The 13,159-nt window shown below is 39.4% G+C and overlaps 1 pseudogene; it reads left to right on the top strand.

Moving 5' to 3' along the window:
• The window catches only part of LOC127639500 (inaD-like protein), a 132,166-nt pseudogene that overhangs the window by 12,723 nt on the left and 106,284 nt on the right, over positions 1 to 13,159 (top strand).

Below are 13,159 nucleotides of genomic sequence, written 5' to 3'. Positions count from 1 at the left end.
TATGCAGCCGAACTGCTCTGCGTTACAGCTTCCCGTAACTGGGAGAATGGGAGGAGAAAAGCTGACTCTGGATCAGTGGCTCCGAGCAACCTTCTACATCGATTGTGTATGCAGAAATAATATTGTAGTTTATAAAAAGATTCTATATTTTTATTTTATAATCAACAAGTAGTTTGATTCATGACTTTGAAAAACATCTTAGGTTGACTCTGGCATTGTCGATGGGCAGCACATGATGGCATATATGTTGCAGGTTCAAGTGTTGGACTTTGCTGCTTTAGGTAAGACAGTGGTTATTCTTCATTATTCATATTGGCTGCCATGTTGATGGAAAAACAAATCATGCATATTCATGTTATTGATTCTTTATTATAAATATGACATGAAGACCTACTTTCGAAATATCTGTTTGTTTCCATGTTGTTTTGACATGAGTGTTGTACAGTAGCTAACATGACCTGTAATGTCTCTTGCAGAGCAGAAGAGAAAGTGGCTGTGAGAAAAACGCTTTACTTTCCATTAAAATTTACTTTTTAATTAATTAAGTTATTTTTTTAAGGAATAACGCAATATTCTAGCAGGTTACATTTAAAAGTAACGTTACCCAATACTGGTCAATAGGCACGTCACAAACAGCACACTTCTGCACTCTTCTACTTAATTTTGTAGTGTAAGTAGTGTGAGAAGTATGTCTATACTGAAAATGCAACAAAAAGAAGTGTACTATGCATACCCGGATGATGCACTTCTTCAACTGTCAAAACACAGTGAGGACTGTTGGACACTTCATGCACTCAGCGCTTGCTGTATGTAGCGGCAGGGGTGGAGTTACTTGGCCGCATTACTGGTCTGACAAAACAATTGTAAATAATGTAATGTAGCAACTTGCAAAACTTTTGTGAAGACAGCAACTTATAAATGTAAGTTGAATGCTTTACCATCACCCCAGTCTGTGTGAATACAGTATGTACATTGTTTGAGATACAGTTGTTGAACTGAGGTTAGCTAACGTTCTAAAGCTAGAGGCAACACATTGTATGCATTTGAAGCATTCCAGTTGGGATGATGGATTGTGTATTGTAAAAGCATAGTGTACAGTGCATCATTTGGGACACAGCTCATTTTACACATTTGTCTGTATAACAATTTGTCTTGGCCCTCTCATTTAAATATTTTTTTCTATGCTGGTCTATTATCATGGTATGATCTATTTCAGATAAACTCGCCCCCTAAATGTTGCATAAAACAGAGTAGTTTTACATGTCAGTCCAATATTCTCTTCCTGTGTAAGTGAGCAGTTCTTGGCTAGATTTTCAGCATTGTAGGCCAGATCTTTTGCTGTTTAGTAAAAGTTCAGGCTATGTGGAAATATAAGTTCATTAGAGGTTTGTGCCCGATTAAGGCTCTGTCGCAGTTTGTAGTCACAGGTCTGGGCTAGGCAATTGCTCCCATCTGACGAACCTGATTGGACTGTCAAAGGAGATTAAATGGATCTTTATTCAGGATCTCTGCTTCTTAAGTAGATGGTTTTGTGGCTCAAAGTACATGATGACCGATGTTCAATGACCTCTTAATAAATTAACTAAATGTAGAAGAAAAGAAGTAGAGATTGAAACTGTGTCCTCTATGTGTGTCTATAGGATCATTGGGGACACTTGGAGGAGATCGAGCTGCTGAACGATCCGGCCTCGGCTTTGGGATTGTCAGAGGCAAGAAAACCGGAATGGTAGTCAGAACCGTGGTGCCCAACAGTGTGGCAGATAAGGTTTTTGTTTTGAATCTCCAACATGTTTCCTTATCTCACTTTATAATTAATCTTGGAACCATTGAGTTAATACCAATGACCTCAGCAGTGATACACCCATGTCATTTTTTATTTAAATATTGAGTTCTTAATATTATAATATAATAATGATATTATAATTAGAGCTGTCAAAATTAATGCATGCAATTTATTTAGGATGTGTAACGTGTTCATTTTTTCCGTTACACACGTTTTAATGTGATTAGCGGGTTTACCAATTTCACATTAGATACTTTCATTTTATTACGCTCCATGTGAGTTCTGAAAACTGGTTGGAATAGTCCAGAAACTTTGTGATGTGTCCACCTGGGGTCATTGCACTGACAAACACCACAACACACATACAACAGTAATTCCATGTCAGTGATCAAGTGATGGGGAAAGTACCTCTTAACACTATTTGTTATACAAAACATACCGAAATGGGACTTGTGACAGAAATTAAGTACTTTGCAGCCTCTGTAAGGTGCAATTTAATTACCACAGATGGACGTCAAGTCTTATCTATCACCAAAAGGCCAATTTAGCTTTAGATTTAGAAGTATCATTACGTGGGCAGTGCCAGCGCTAAAAGCAGTACATGACATCTGCTGCGTCTTTCACGTCGAATTCAAAGAGCCGCCTGACAATTAATTTTGTGGAGGATCGGAGTTTAAGTGATTTAATGTGCATAGCAATAAACATGCAACCGATGGGGACTAATTCTTACAATAAGTCAACCTCCCACTTTATATTTTGTGAAAGAAATAAGTATCCCTTTATGTAAGATGTGGCCATGTGTTCAAAAACAGCTAGATTTAGCACAACCAAAATTCAGGGGTCTTAAAGGGATTGTTCACCCAAAATTGAAAATTTCACCCTCATGCGATCCCATATGTGTATGACTTTCTTTCTTCTGCAGAACACAAATGAAGATTTTTAGAAGAATATCTGAACTCTTTAGTTTCTCACAATGCAAGTGAATGGTCACCAGAACTCAGAAGGTCCAAAAAGGACATAAAAGCAGCACAAAGGTTATCTATATGACTGCATTGTTTAAATTCATGTCTTGAGAAGCGATATGATGGGTGCGGGTGAGAAACGGATCAATATCTAAGTCCTTTTTTACTGTAAATCTCCACTTTCACTTCCACGTTCTGGTATGGAAGTGACTTCACTTTCACATTTAGCCACCTTCTGGTTGGGGCAGGTGGAGATTTAGTGTAAAAAAAAGGACTTTGATCTGTTTCTCAACCACACCTATCATATCATTTCTGAAGATATGGATATAACAACCTTAATCTTATAGTTTACTCTTATACTACCTTATTGTCCTTTTTGGACCTACTGATATCTGGTCACCATTCACTTGTATTGTGAGGACCAAGGCTTTGAAGGATTGATTTAAAAACAAAACTTTCCATGGGGTTTACCATGCAAACTTTCGAACAGTTTAAGCACACTAATCAAAGCAAAATATCAAACCTAATACATATTATTTAAATCTACATAAAGTGATCAATTACACTAACCGATTAGGCAGTTGTTGGATGACTAGTCGACTATCTTGACCCATAACCACATTCTTCAACTAGCTTTGCCTGGAGTGACAGTGACCAAAAAACAACCTGTCCTGGTTTAGACCATGTGAAGTGATATAAGGGAAAGGAGAAGGCGAGAACCGGCTTGACAATTTAAATAATAGTTTAATGAAAAACTTAAACAAAAGACACAAAACACACACATGACGGTCAGCTGCCGTAAACGATCTCTCTCTCTCACCACACGGCCCCGTCCTCCACCCTGTCACAGACCCTTCACACACAAATAACACATACCACTTCTGCTCTCCCACCCAGTGTCCAGAGTTCTGGCAACAAACCTCAGAAAGTCATTGCTTGCATTTCACACCACAGTGGATCTTATGATCCAAAAAAGCTGTCAAAATCAGGGCTTTGTTCTCCCTGCTGTTTCCCATTTCAACCTTTAATGGTCGTTCTGGGCTTCAATGTGCCCCCCGGCACAGTGGCAGGAACAAGCCGACGACATTTTCCCTGCGCAAGTTGATGTATCAAATGCCTTTCATGTCTCACACTTCACAAAGACAGCCGTTCTCCTCTCTGTGCTATGTATAATCATTCTTTAGTCCTTCCTTTTCTCTCACCGTTCATTCAGCATGTCTGAGTGCTAGAATGAAAGCACAAGTGAACCGGAAAGGGCCCACGAGGAAAGGTCACATAAGAGTGACACTGTTATTGTGGATGGTAGACTTGTGGCTCCTGCACCTGTGGATGATGGGAACAAATTAGGCTGTAAATCATACCATTTGGGAGGTAAATTATACTTTTGGAGGCCAGTGAAACAGACTTCCAAATTATTTTTTGTCTATGCTTGTGCCAATTAAGTTGCCAGTCAGTCTGATCAGAAATGCATGTATTTATTATACATATACGGATGGATGGATGATGGATGTTTGGTTTGTATGGGTGGTTATTTTGGATAAAGGATTGATAGATGGATGATGGTTTGTTTCGGATGGATGGTTGGTTGGTTATTTTGGATGGATAGATGGTTGGGTATGGATGGATTGAAAGATGGATGGATGGGTGGAAGGTTGTTTGGCTCAGATGGATGGTTGAATTGTAGTTTGGATTGGATGGATGGATGGTTATTTTGGATACATAATAGATGGATGGATAAAAGGATTAATGTATGGGTGGATGTGTAGATCGATGGTTGGTTGGTAATATTGGATACATGATAGATGGATGGATGGATGGATGGATGGATGGATGGATGGATGGATGGATGGATGGATGGAAAATGGATTGATGGATCACTGGATATATGGTTGTATGGATGTATGTTTGGTTATTTTGACTACATGATGGATGGATGGTTGGTTGTTATTTTGGATACATGATTGATGAATGGATAAAAGGATGGATGGATGGTTGAAGGATGGATGGTTGATTTGTTATTTTGAAAATATGATGGATGGATGGATGGATGGATGGATGGATGGATGGATGCGTTGATGGATGGATGGATCAGATTAATGGATGGATGGTTGGTTGGTTATTTTGAATACATGATGGCTGGCTGGATGGATGGATAAAAGAATACAAGGATTGATAGATAGAAGGATGGTTGGTTGGTTATTTTAGATACATGATGGATGGTTGGAAGGAGGAATGGATGGATGGGTTTGAAGTCAAGTCAAGTGGTTTTTATTGTCGTTTCAACCATATACAGTTAGTACAGTACACAGTGAAACGAGACAACGTTCCTTCAGGACCATGGTTCTACATAAAACAACATAGGACAAACATAGAACCACATGAGACTACACAGACGAAATAACATACCTATATAAAGTGCACGGGACAGTACAATAAATTACTAACAATGAACAGGACAATAGACACAGTAAGGGACAGTGTAGCGCCGACCAGTACACAGTAGTGCAAAAAGATGACAGTTTCTAAATATGCCAAATGTAAACATAACATACTATGAGATCGTGTTCTATGCACAGTTATTGAGGTAGCAGCCAGTTATAAAGTGACACAATTAAAGTGCAACTCAGGACGTGTGTGTGTGTGTGTGTGTGTGTGTGTGTGTCAAACAAGTCTCTGAGTATTGAGGAGTCTGATGGCTTGGGGGAAGAAGCTCACAGACTGGCTGTGAGGGCCCGAATGCTTCGGTACCTCTTGTCAGATGGCAGGAATGTGAAGAGTTTGTGTGAGGGGTGTGTGGGTCGTCCACAATGCTGGTTGCTTTGCGGATGCAGTGTTTTTTGTAAATGTCTTTGATGGAGGGAAGAGAGACCCCGATGATCTTCTCAGCTGTCCTCACTATCCTCTGCAGGGCTTTGCGGTCCGAAACGGAGCAAGTCCCAAACCAGGCAGTGATGCTGCTGCTCAGGATGCTCTCAATAGTCCCTCTATAGAATGTAGTGAGGATGGGGGGTGGGAGATATGCTTTCCTGAATACATGATGGATGGATGGATGGATGTGTGATTCGGATTAATGGACGGTTGATTGGTTATTTTTGATACATAAAGAATGAATGGATGAATGTATAGTTGACGATGGTGATTAATTGAAGACAGGTGATAGATTGAAGGATGTATAAGTGATAGATGGATATTGATTGGATTGATGATGGACTGATAGGTAAATGGATCTAGTGCAATAATACACTTCTCAATTAATACATTTTCAATATACGGGGCAGATCAAGTATTTTATGAATGTTACATACTGGTGTAGATTCAGTGGGAACAAGAGGACATGATTGCAAAAGCATCAAATCGTCAATATTACAATCAATAGTAAAAGAAAATGACCTGTTGGTTGACTCTACTAAGCTGAAATGAGATCTTTGTCCCTGGCCTGCCCCTGACACAGTTATGTCATTTCCTCTTATTCTCTCATTTACTCTAGGACAGGAGGCTGAGAAAAGGTGACCACATCCTGCAGATCAGTGAGACGTCCACACAGTGCTTGGCTAGTGACCAGGTGGTGCAGGTGCTGCAGGCCTGCGGTAGTTGCGTGTGCATGCTGATCGCACGAGACCCTCTTGGGGCACCCTAGCCTCCGCCCCCACCTCCACCTGCCCCCACCACTGCTCCTGTCACCTCCCCTCCCCCTCTACCTCCTGTACAAGCAAACAGGCTCAGCATTTTTTTATTTTCTTTTTTTTTATTTCTGATCTGTTCCATTGATGCAGCCAAACTTGGAGGGCTAAGAAATCCACGAAGTTGCATTAAAAAAGAAGGAAGGCCAGAGCCTCAGGATCTCAATAATAGGTTATAATGCATTAACCAGTGAGGGTAAGAAACACATTTCACCTACATTTAACTACCACAACTACTAATGAATATGCTGTTAATTATTATTTACTCTCATCTCTCTCTGTTGCATGTCAGATGCCGTGGGGGTCTTTTTAAAGAGCGTGGTTTTAGGCAGCACCGCTGAGCAGAGCGGGAAAATCCATGTCAACGACAGGATAATAGCGGTGGGTTCTTAATCACTTTTTAATGAGCTCTACCTTAATTATCCCTTTGTCCGTATGAGCGCAAACAGGACGCCAACCAAGCGAGACGTCTCTTTAATCTCACGTTGATTCACAGTTTAATAAGAACGGGATGAGTGGGGAACTTGTCAGCTGTCACACTCGCCCTAGTCTTACGTTAGGCTTATCAGTCCCAACAGGCAACACGGAAAGCCTGGTTAGCCGGCCCTGTGGAGACTTCTTGATTGTCTTACTCTTTCATAAGTTCTTTTTCTCTGTCTGTGTGAACAGTTGGATGGAGTTAACCTCCATGGATTCACCAACAAGGAAGTCTTGGAGGGTAATGAGGCAGACGGGCGAGACGATACACCTTACCCTCATTAGGCTCGCCCAAAAGGACACACATAGAGAAATCTCTGGATAAAGGTATGATATTGATGTAAAAGGGATAGTTCACCCAAAAGTGAAAATTTTGTTGTTTGTTGTTTTCGTTCCCACTTAAATGTCACAGTAGATTTGCTTTTTTCCATGCATCTGAAGTTGATTTTTATAAAGCATGAAAAAGACAAAAAACATCATAGAAGTCCGTACGGCTTAATAGGGATACAATGGCAGTTAATAGGGACTTTAAAGTAGTCCGTGTGACTTGTGCGTCATATTCCAATATTTCTGAAGGTGCGATTTTGGAGTTTTGGTGAGAAACAACCCGGATTTTAAGTAATTTTGCGACGTTCATTGTGTGTTCATGAGCACTTTGAGAGAAGCTTGTTCAAAATAAAAGATTTGTTGTTTAGTGCTAAGAACTATGCAGGTTCTTGTATTGAAAAGATGGACTGAAAATTAAAAAAAATTTAGTTGAGTTTAGTACAACATAAGGGTAAATAAATTTTGACAGAATTATAATTTTTGGGTGAAATATTTTTTTTTTTATCCCAGTAGTTTTTAGGCACTTTTCCATAGCAAAATGTGTTTATTGTATGGCTGGGAAATTTAATGCATTAACTTCTCCGATTAATAGTTGACTTTTAATGCAGTATCCATTTTTTGTGTTTTTGTACACCTGAAACTACAATTATGTTTCCCCCACTTGCTGTAGCTAAAAATGGCAGGAGGTACATGACTCACCTCTCATCCTAGCACAGAAATTGACACATATAACCGCAAGAGAGACACCCAGAATGTGTGTGATAGTGGCTGAACAGCAGTCAGAGATAATAACATTAGATTTGAGATTTTTAAGCATATTAAACTTAATCATTCAATTTGTTTTAAATCTGTATGTATAGTGTCTTATAATGCATTTGAAATGAAACTTAAGTTTATCTTGCCAGTACATCTTGATATGAATTGAATCTGCCCATTTGATCCTATTACTAAAAAAGCCCAGTGGAAAATGGCAGAAGATTTTGCCCAACTTTTAATTACTTCATGTCCACTGATTTTGTGCGATGTATATGCATTTACTAAAAAAAATTCAAATAAAAGCATCCTTGGGCAGCCCCCCTCCCCCTCTCTCTCTCTTGTCTCACCCACATTCACACACAGTAGACCAATTAAACAAAGACATTGGTTAAGTACATCGGGTAAGAATGACAGTGTCGATAATATCCTACATTTATTTCAAATTTGGTTGAAAAGCACCCTCGTGCTCCTTCATCTCATTCGCACTTACACACGCTCACACACATTCATACGCACACCAACACACATGGAGACTCGAGACGCAACCAACAAACAGAGCCGCACCCCCGAAACTTGATCAATACAAAAGTTTCTATATTATCTGAAATAACTTTTAATATGTGCAGCTTGTAATGTTTCAATGTATTTCGCCCATAGTTATAGTGGAAAGCACCGTGGCGCTACCCTTCCCCCTCTCTTTCACTCTCACACAAACTCTCTCGGGAGCAAAGTCAGTGCACTCCTGTGACTCACTGGGATTGTAAACAGTTGTTTAGCAATGCAAAAGCTGTGCAAGCATGACTCTCACTGCTGCTGAGAAGTACACTTAAACTTATATGTTGGCAATTTGAAGCAATGTTATTCCTGATGAGAGCCACTTTAAACGCAGGTAATTCAACTCGCGATCTCTCACACACAAGCACACACACAATCTACCTTGTTACTCCACGCTAGTTCTAAAGTGACGTATTCGAACTAGCAATAAAGACTTGAGCTGTATCAAAACTAGACACTTGATCAATACAACAGTTTCAATATTATCTGAAATATATGTGGGAAGCACCCTCGCACTCCCCCTCCCCCTCTCTTTCCAAGGTGTGCTGCGCGGCGTGACCGCATTACCACCCCGGGTGTTCATTCTTTTTTTTCATTATTCAGTGGTCCGTCATCATTTATTCCTTACGTGTATATGTATATATACACACTATATGGCCAAAGGTTTGTGGACCCCCCCCCCCCCTTCCCCTTCTAATTAAAGAGTTTGGTCACTCCGTTAACACCAGTGAAGATAAATCATAATTCTACTCCAAATAATGGCATTCTAGGGCATTCAGTGCTTCAAACTTTATGGCAACAGTTTGGGGAATTTGGAATTCCAACTGAAAGCCAGGCCCCATCGCCCAACATCAGTGCCGGACCTCAGTGCTGCACTTGTGTCTGAATGGGAGCAAATCCCTGCAGCCATGTAACTACATACAGTAGAGTGGAAAGGCTTCCCAGAAGAGTGAAAGTTGTTATTGCACCAAAGGGGGAAATTGATGCCTATGGTTTTGAAATTGAAGGTTCATCAAACACATATGGTGTCCACAAACATTTTTATTATAATATATTTTTGTGGTGTAAGCCCTTTATCTCATCATATGCTGTTTAAACTAAGCTTACAACCTCGGTAAAACATTTCTTTTGCAGTGACACTGGAGATTTAGACTCCGTTTCCACCTGGTATTAAGATTTGTTTTGGGAGATCCAATCACAAGTGGTCAGCGTTAAATACCGGTTAAACGGTATCCAAAATTTTTTGTGATCGTATCACTGAAATCACATTCGATGGTAGTCAAAAACGCATTTGACCACATTACATTTGTGGTTAGAATCGCAGTCTGTCCTTAACAGCAGCAAAGCACCACACCTCACTAAAACAAGAGTTTGAACTTTGCCGGTTATAAGTGGCTTTAAATGGAAATAACCCTACAACAGTTTAAAAAGCTAATAGGTAAACAAGCAAGAGAACTTCACAGAACTTTTTCAGTGTTTTTGATATCAATATGCAGAGTCACAGATGGCAAACACTCACATCTGAAACTTACGTTAATACAAGAACAACTGAGAATTCTGCTCTAAATGTTGTGCTTAGATCAAATTTCAGCTGCATTTGGGAGAAATAGTGAGCCTTTGTGTGTTTAATGGTGTGCTTTTTCTTTCATTACTTTTTTTGTTTTATTATCATGCAGCAACACAATGACAGTGATTGATGTACGTTGTAATGAAATCGGAGACCCTCCCCTCAAAATCCGAAAACAATTTGTTCACAGGAGACCATGCGTCTCGGAGGACCACATGTGATCGGATCACCGAAAACTGGTGGAACCCTCCTAAAAAAAACATTCTGAAAACCCTAGCAACCACCTAGCAATGCCGTGGCAACCACAAAAAAAACCACCCTAGCAAAGCCCTGGCAACCACCCACAGCACCCTAGCATCAAGGCAGAAACCTTTGTGTGGATAAGTCACCAGTCACACTTTCTTTAGAAAGTATTACAATCTTGTTTTTGTATGTTCCTCTTCTGACTCTGTAAGTTTTTTTATTTTATTTGTAATTTTTTGGCCACACCTAGTATGTGAGATCATAGTTACCCCTCTCTGACCCCGTGACACCTATTATTACTCCTTTCCATGAACTTCAAAGGTTTTTCATTGTTCATTGCATTTCGCCCCCTAAAGGATACACAGGGGTACTTAGGGTTTTTTAATGTAGAAGAGGCTTTGGAATCCAATCTGGTGGCACTCCCCTCTGAGCGGGGGTCAAATCCAGGCTATCCTACAGCTCCAATTCCTTTTTCCCTCCCCTCTTCTGTGCCAAGCTTAGAAGGCTTTGTTTCAGTCATATTAGCCGGCTAATATAAATATGGAGATAGACGTACTAGATGCAGAAAAGCGGGACTTGACCGAGCCTAAAGCAGCCCATAGCTCTGGTTTCATTCTGCCCTAATTCATCCGGACAAGACCCGGTACCTGCCAAACTTCCTAAATAAAGTGTTCTGTTGCGCTGGGCCAATACATGCCCAGGATAACAATGATTGGTTGTCAGGCACTCAAAGCTCCCAAAGCTTGAATCATAGCACTTGTAAAATGATAGTCACCCTCAAGTCAAAACACACACCCCTTTAATCATTTTTTATGACTTTTTCCCAGTGGTGTTAAGAAATGATATCGCTTTTAAGATTTGTTAGTGTGTATATATATATATGTGTGTGTGTGTGTGTGTGTGTGTGTTTAAATGGTGTTTTTTTATGGATAAGACTTGACAGAGTATTTTGCTAAATTTCTCTCTACGATTTTAAAGATAACTACCCTAGAAGTGCAGTGTAAAGTTTAAAGTATCTAGAGAAAGATGTTGAATATGTTTCACGCCTAGTTGAGAAAAACAACAATGTGGACAACTCACCAAGGAGTAGTTGCTCAAGGGTTTGCTGGGATTTGGTTTTGTCACACCAACACTTTTTTAACCATTAAAGGAATAGTCAGGATAAGATCAATTGACAGCGTTTGTGGTATAATTGTTAATACCACATAAAAAAAACATTCTTTAAAAAAGCAAAAATTGAGGTTACAGTGAGGCACTTACAATGGAAGTAAATGGGGCCAATTTTGGAGGGTTTAAAGGTGGAAATGTGAAGCTAATCATTTTATAAAAAGTAAAAACTTTCTTTTTTATGTAAAAACCCATGTAATATTTGAGCTGTAAAGTTGTTTAAATGGTCATTTTTACAGTTTTTGCATTTTAGGGTTTTGTTGACATTGCGTCATGGCAATGAAGTTGTAAAATTGGCTATAAATTTATAGTAAGTGATTTCACACTAAAATCATGTTAAAACTCATGTTGTTTATGTGTTACGGCTATACTTTTGAAACTGTGAGTATATCAACATTTACATGTTGGCCCTATTCACTTCCATTATAAGTACCCCATTGTAACACAGATTTTTGTTTATATAAAGAAAATGAGGAGCAAGTCAAAATTATGGTAATCAGTATTATGGCACAAATGCTGTCGATTGAGCTCAACTTGTATTGAACCCTTGAAAATTCCTCCAAAGGGATAATTTACCCAATTTACTCCCCCTTCATGATGTTCAAAGTCAATATGAATTCCTTCATCCGTAGAACACAAAGGGAGATATTTCTAAGAATGTGCTGGTCTCTGTTTTACACACATTTATTAATCAATCGTAATTTAAGCTTTTAAAGATTCTAAAAAGATGGAAAAACATATCAAAAGTGGTCCATGAGACATGTGTTTCATATTACAAGACTTTAGAAGTCAGAAACGGATTGAAATTTAAGTAATTATTTTCGGATAATCTTCTGAGCGTGGAACTCATTCAAACTGGTTTTGTGAACCGAATTTAGGATTTATTGTAAAAATCTGACTCACAAGAATGATTCATTTATAAATCAGATGAGCGATGGTGCATGTCAAAAAGTTCAGTGAATAACAACTTAAATTATAGGCTGTTTATAACGCAAAGCTATCGTTTGGCTTCAGGAGATTTGGAATAGAGCGCTCAAAACATGAAAATGCATAGAAAAAGTGACCAGCACAGTCTTCCGAATGTCCCCTTTTGTGTTCCACAGAATAATGAAAGTCAGACAGGTTTGAAACGACATGAGCGCGAGTAAAAGATTGCAATATTTGTATTTTAAAAGAACTACCCCTCTAAAATCATTGCAAAACTAGACAGCTGGCGCTCTGAATTGCATTGACATTTACTATTGGTCCACGTTGGTATAATTATAGTCCAAAAATACTCCAGAAATGCTGGCAGCAGTTAAAAACCACAGGAAGTGTGATGTAAAACCTGAGATGTGAATATTCACTCCATTTTAGGGGGTTTTGTGAGTCTGTCGTAATGTTTCCCATGTGATATCCTCTATTAAATGTTGAGTGACAGTTGGAAAGGGGGTGGATATTTGTTCTCAGTGGTAGCAGTGGGAGACCGTGAGTTATTCCTGATGCATAAACATAACAAGCCATTGCCCAGCGATCAACTTTTCCCCTGTTCTCTGTTTTTTCCACTGTACCGCACCTGGGCTGCAGATGTTGTCTGGGCTTTGATGTCCCGCGTCTAAAAGCGATGCATTGCTATATTAATGTAGCCCAACATTCATGATGA

Source organism: Xyrauchen texanus, chromosome 48 (assembly GCF_025860055.1).
Source record: "Xyrauchen texanus isolate HMW12.3.18 chromosome 48, RBS_HiC_50CHRs, whole genome shotgun sequence".
NCBI lineage: Eukaryota > Metazoa > Chordata > Actinopteri > Cypriniformes > Catostomidae > Xyrauchen > Xyrauchen texanus.
Note: the sequence above shows the minus strand (reverse complement) of the source record. Positions and strands in the feature narration are given on the sequence as shown.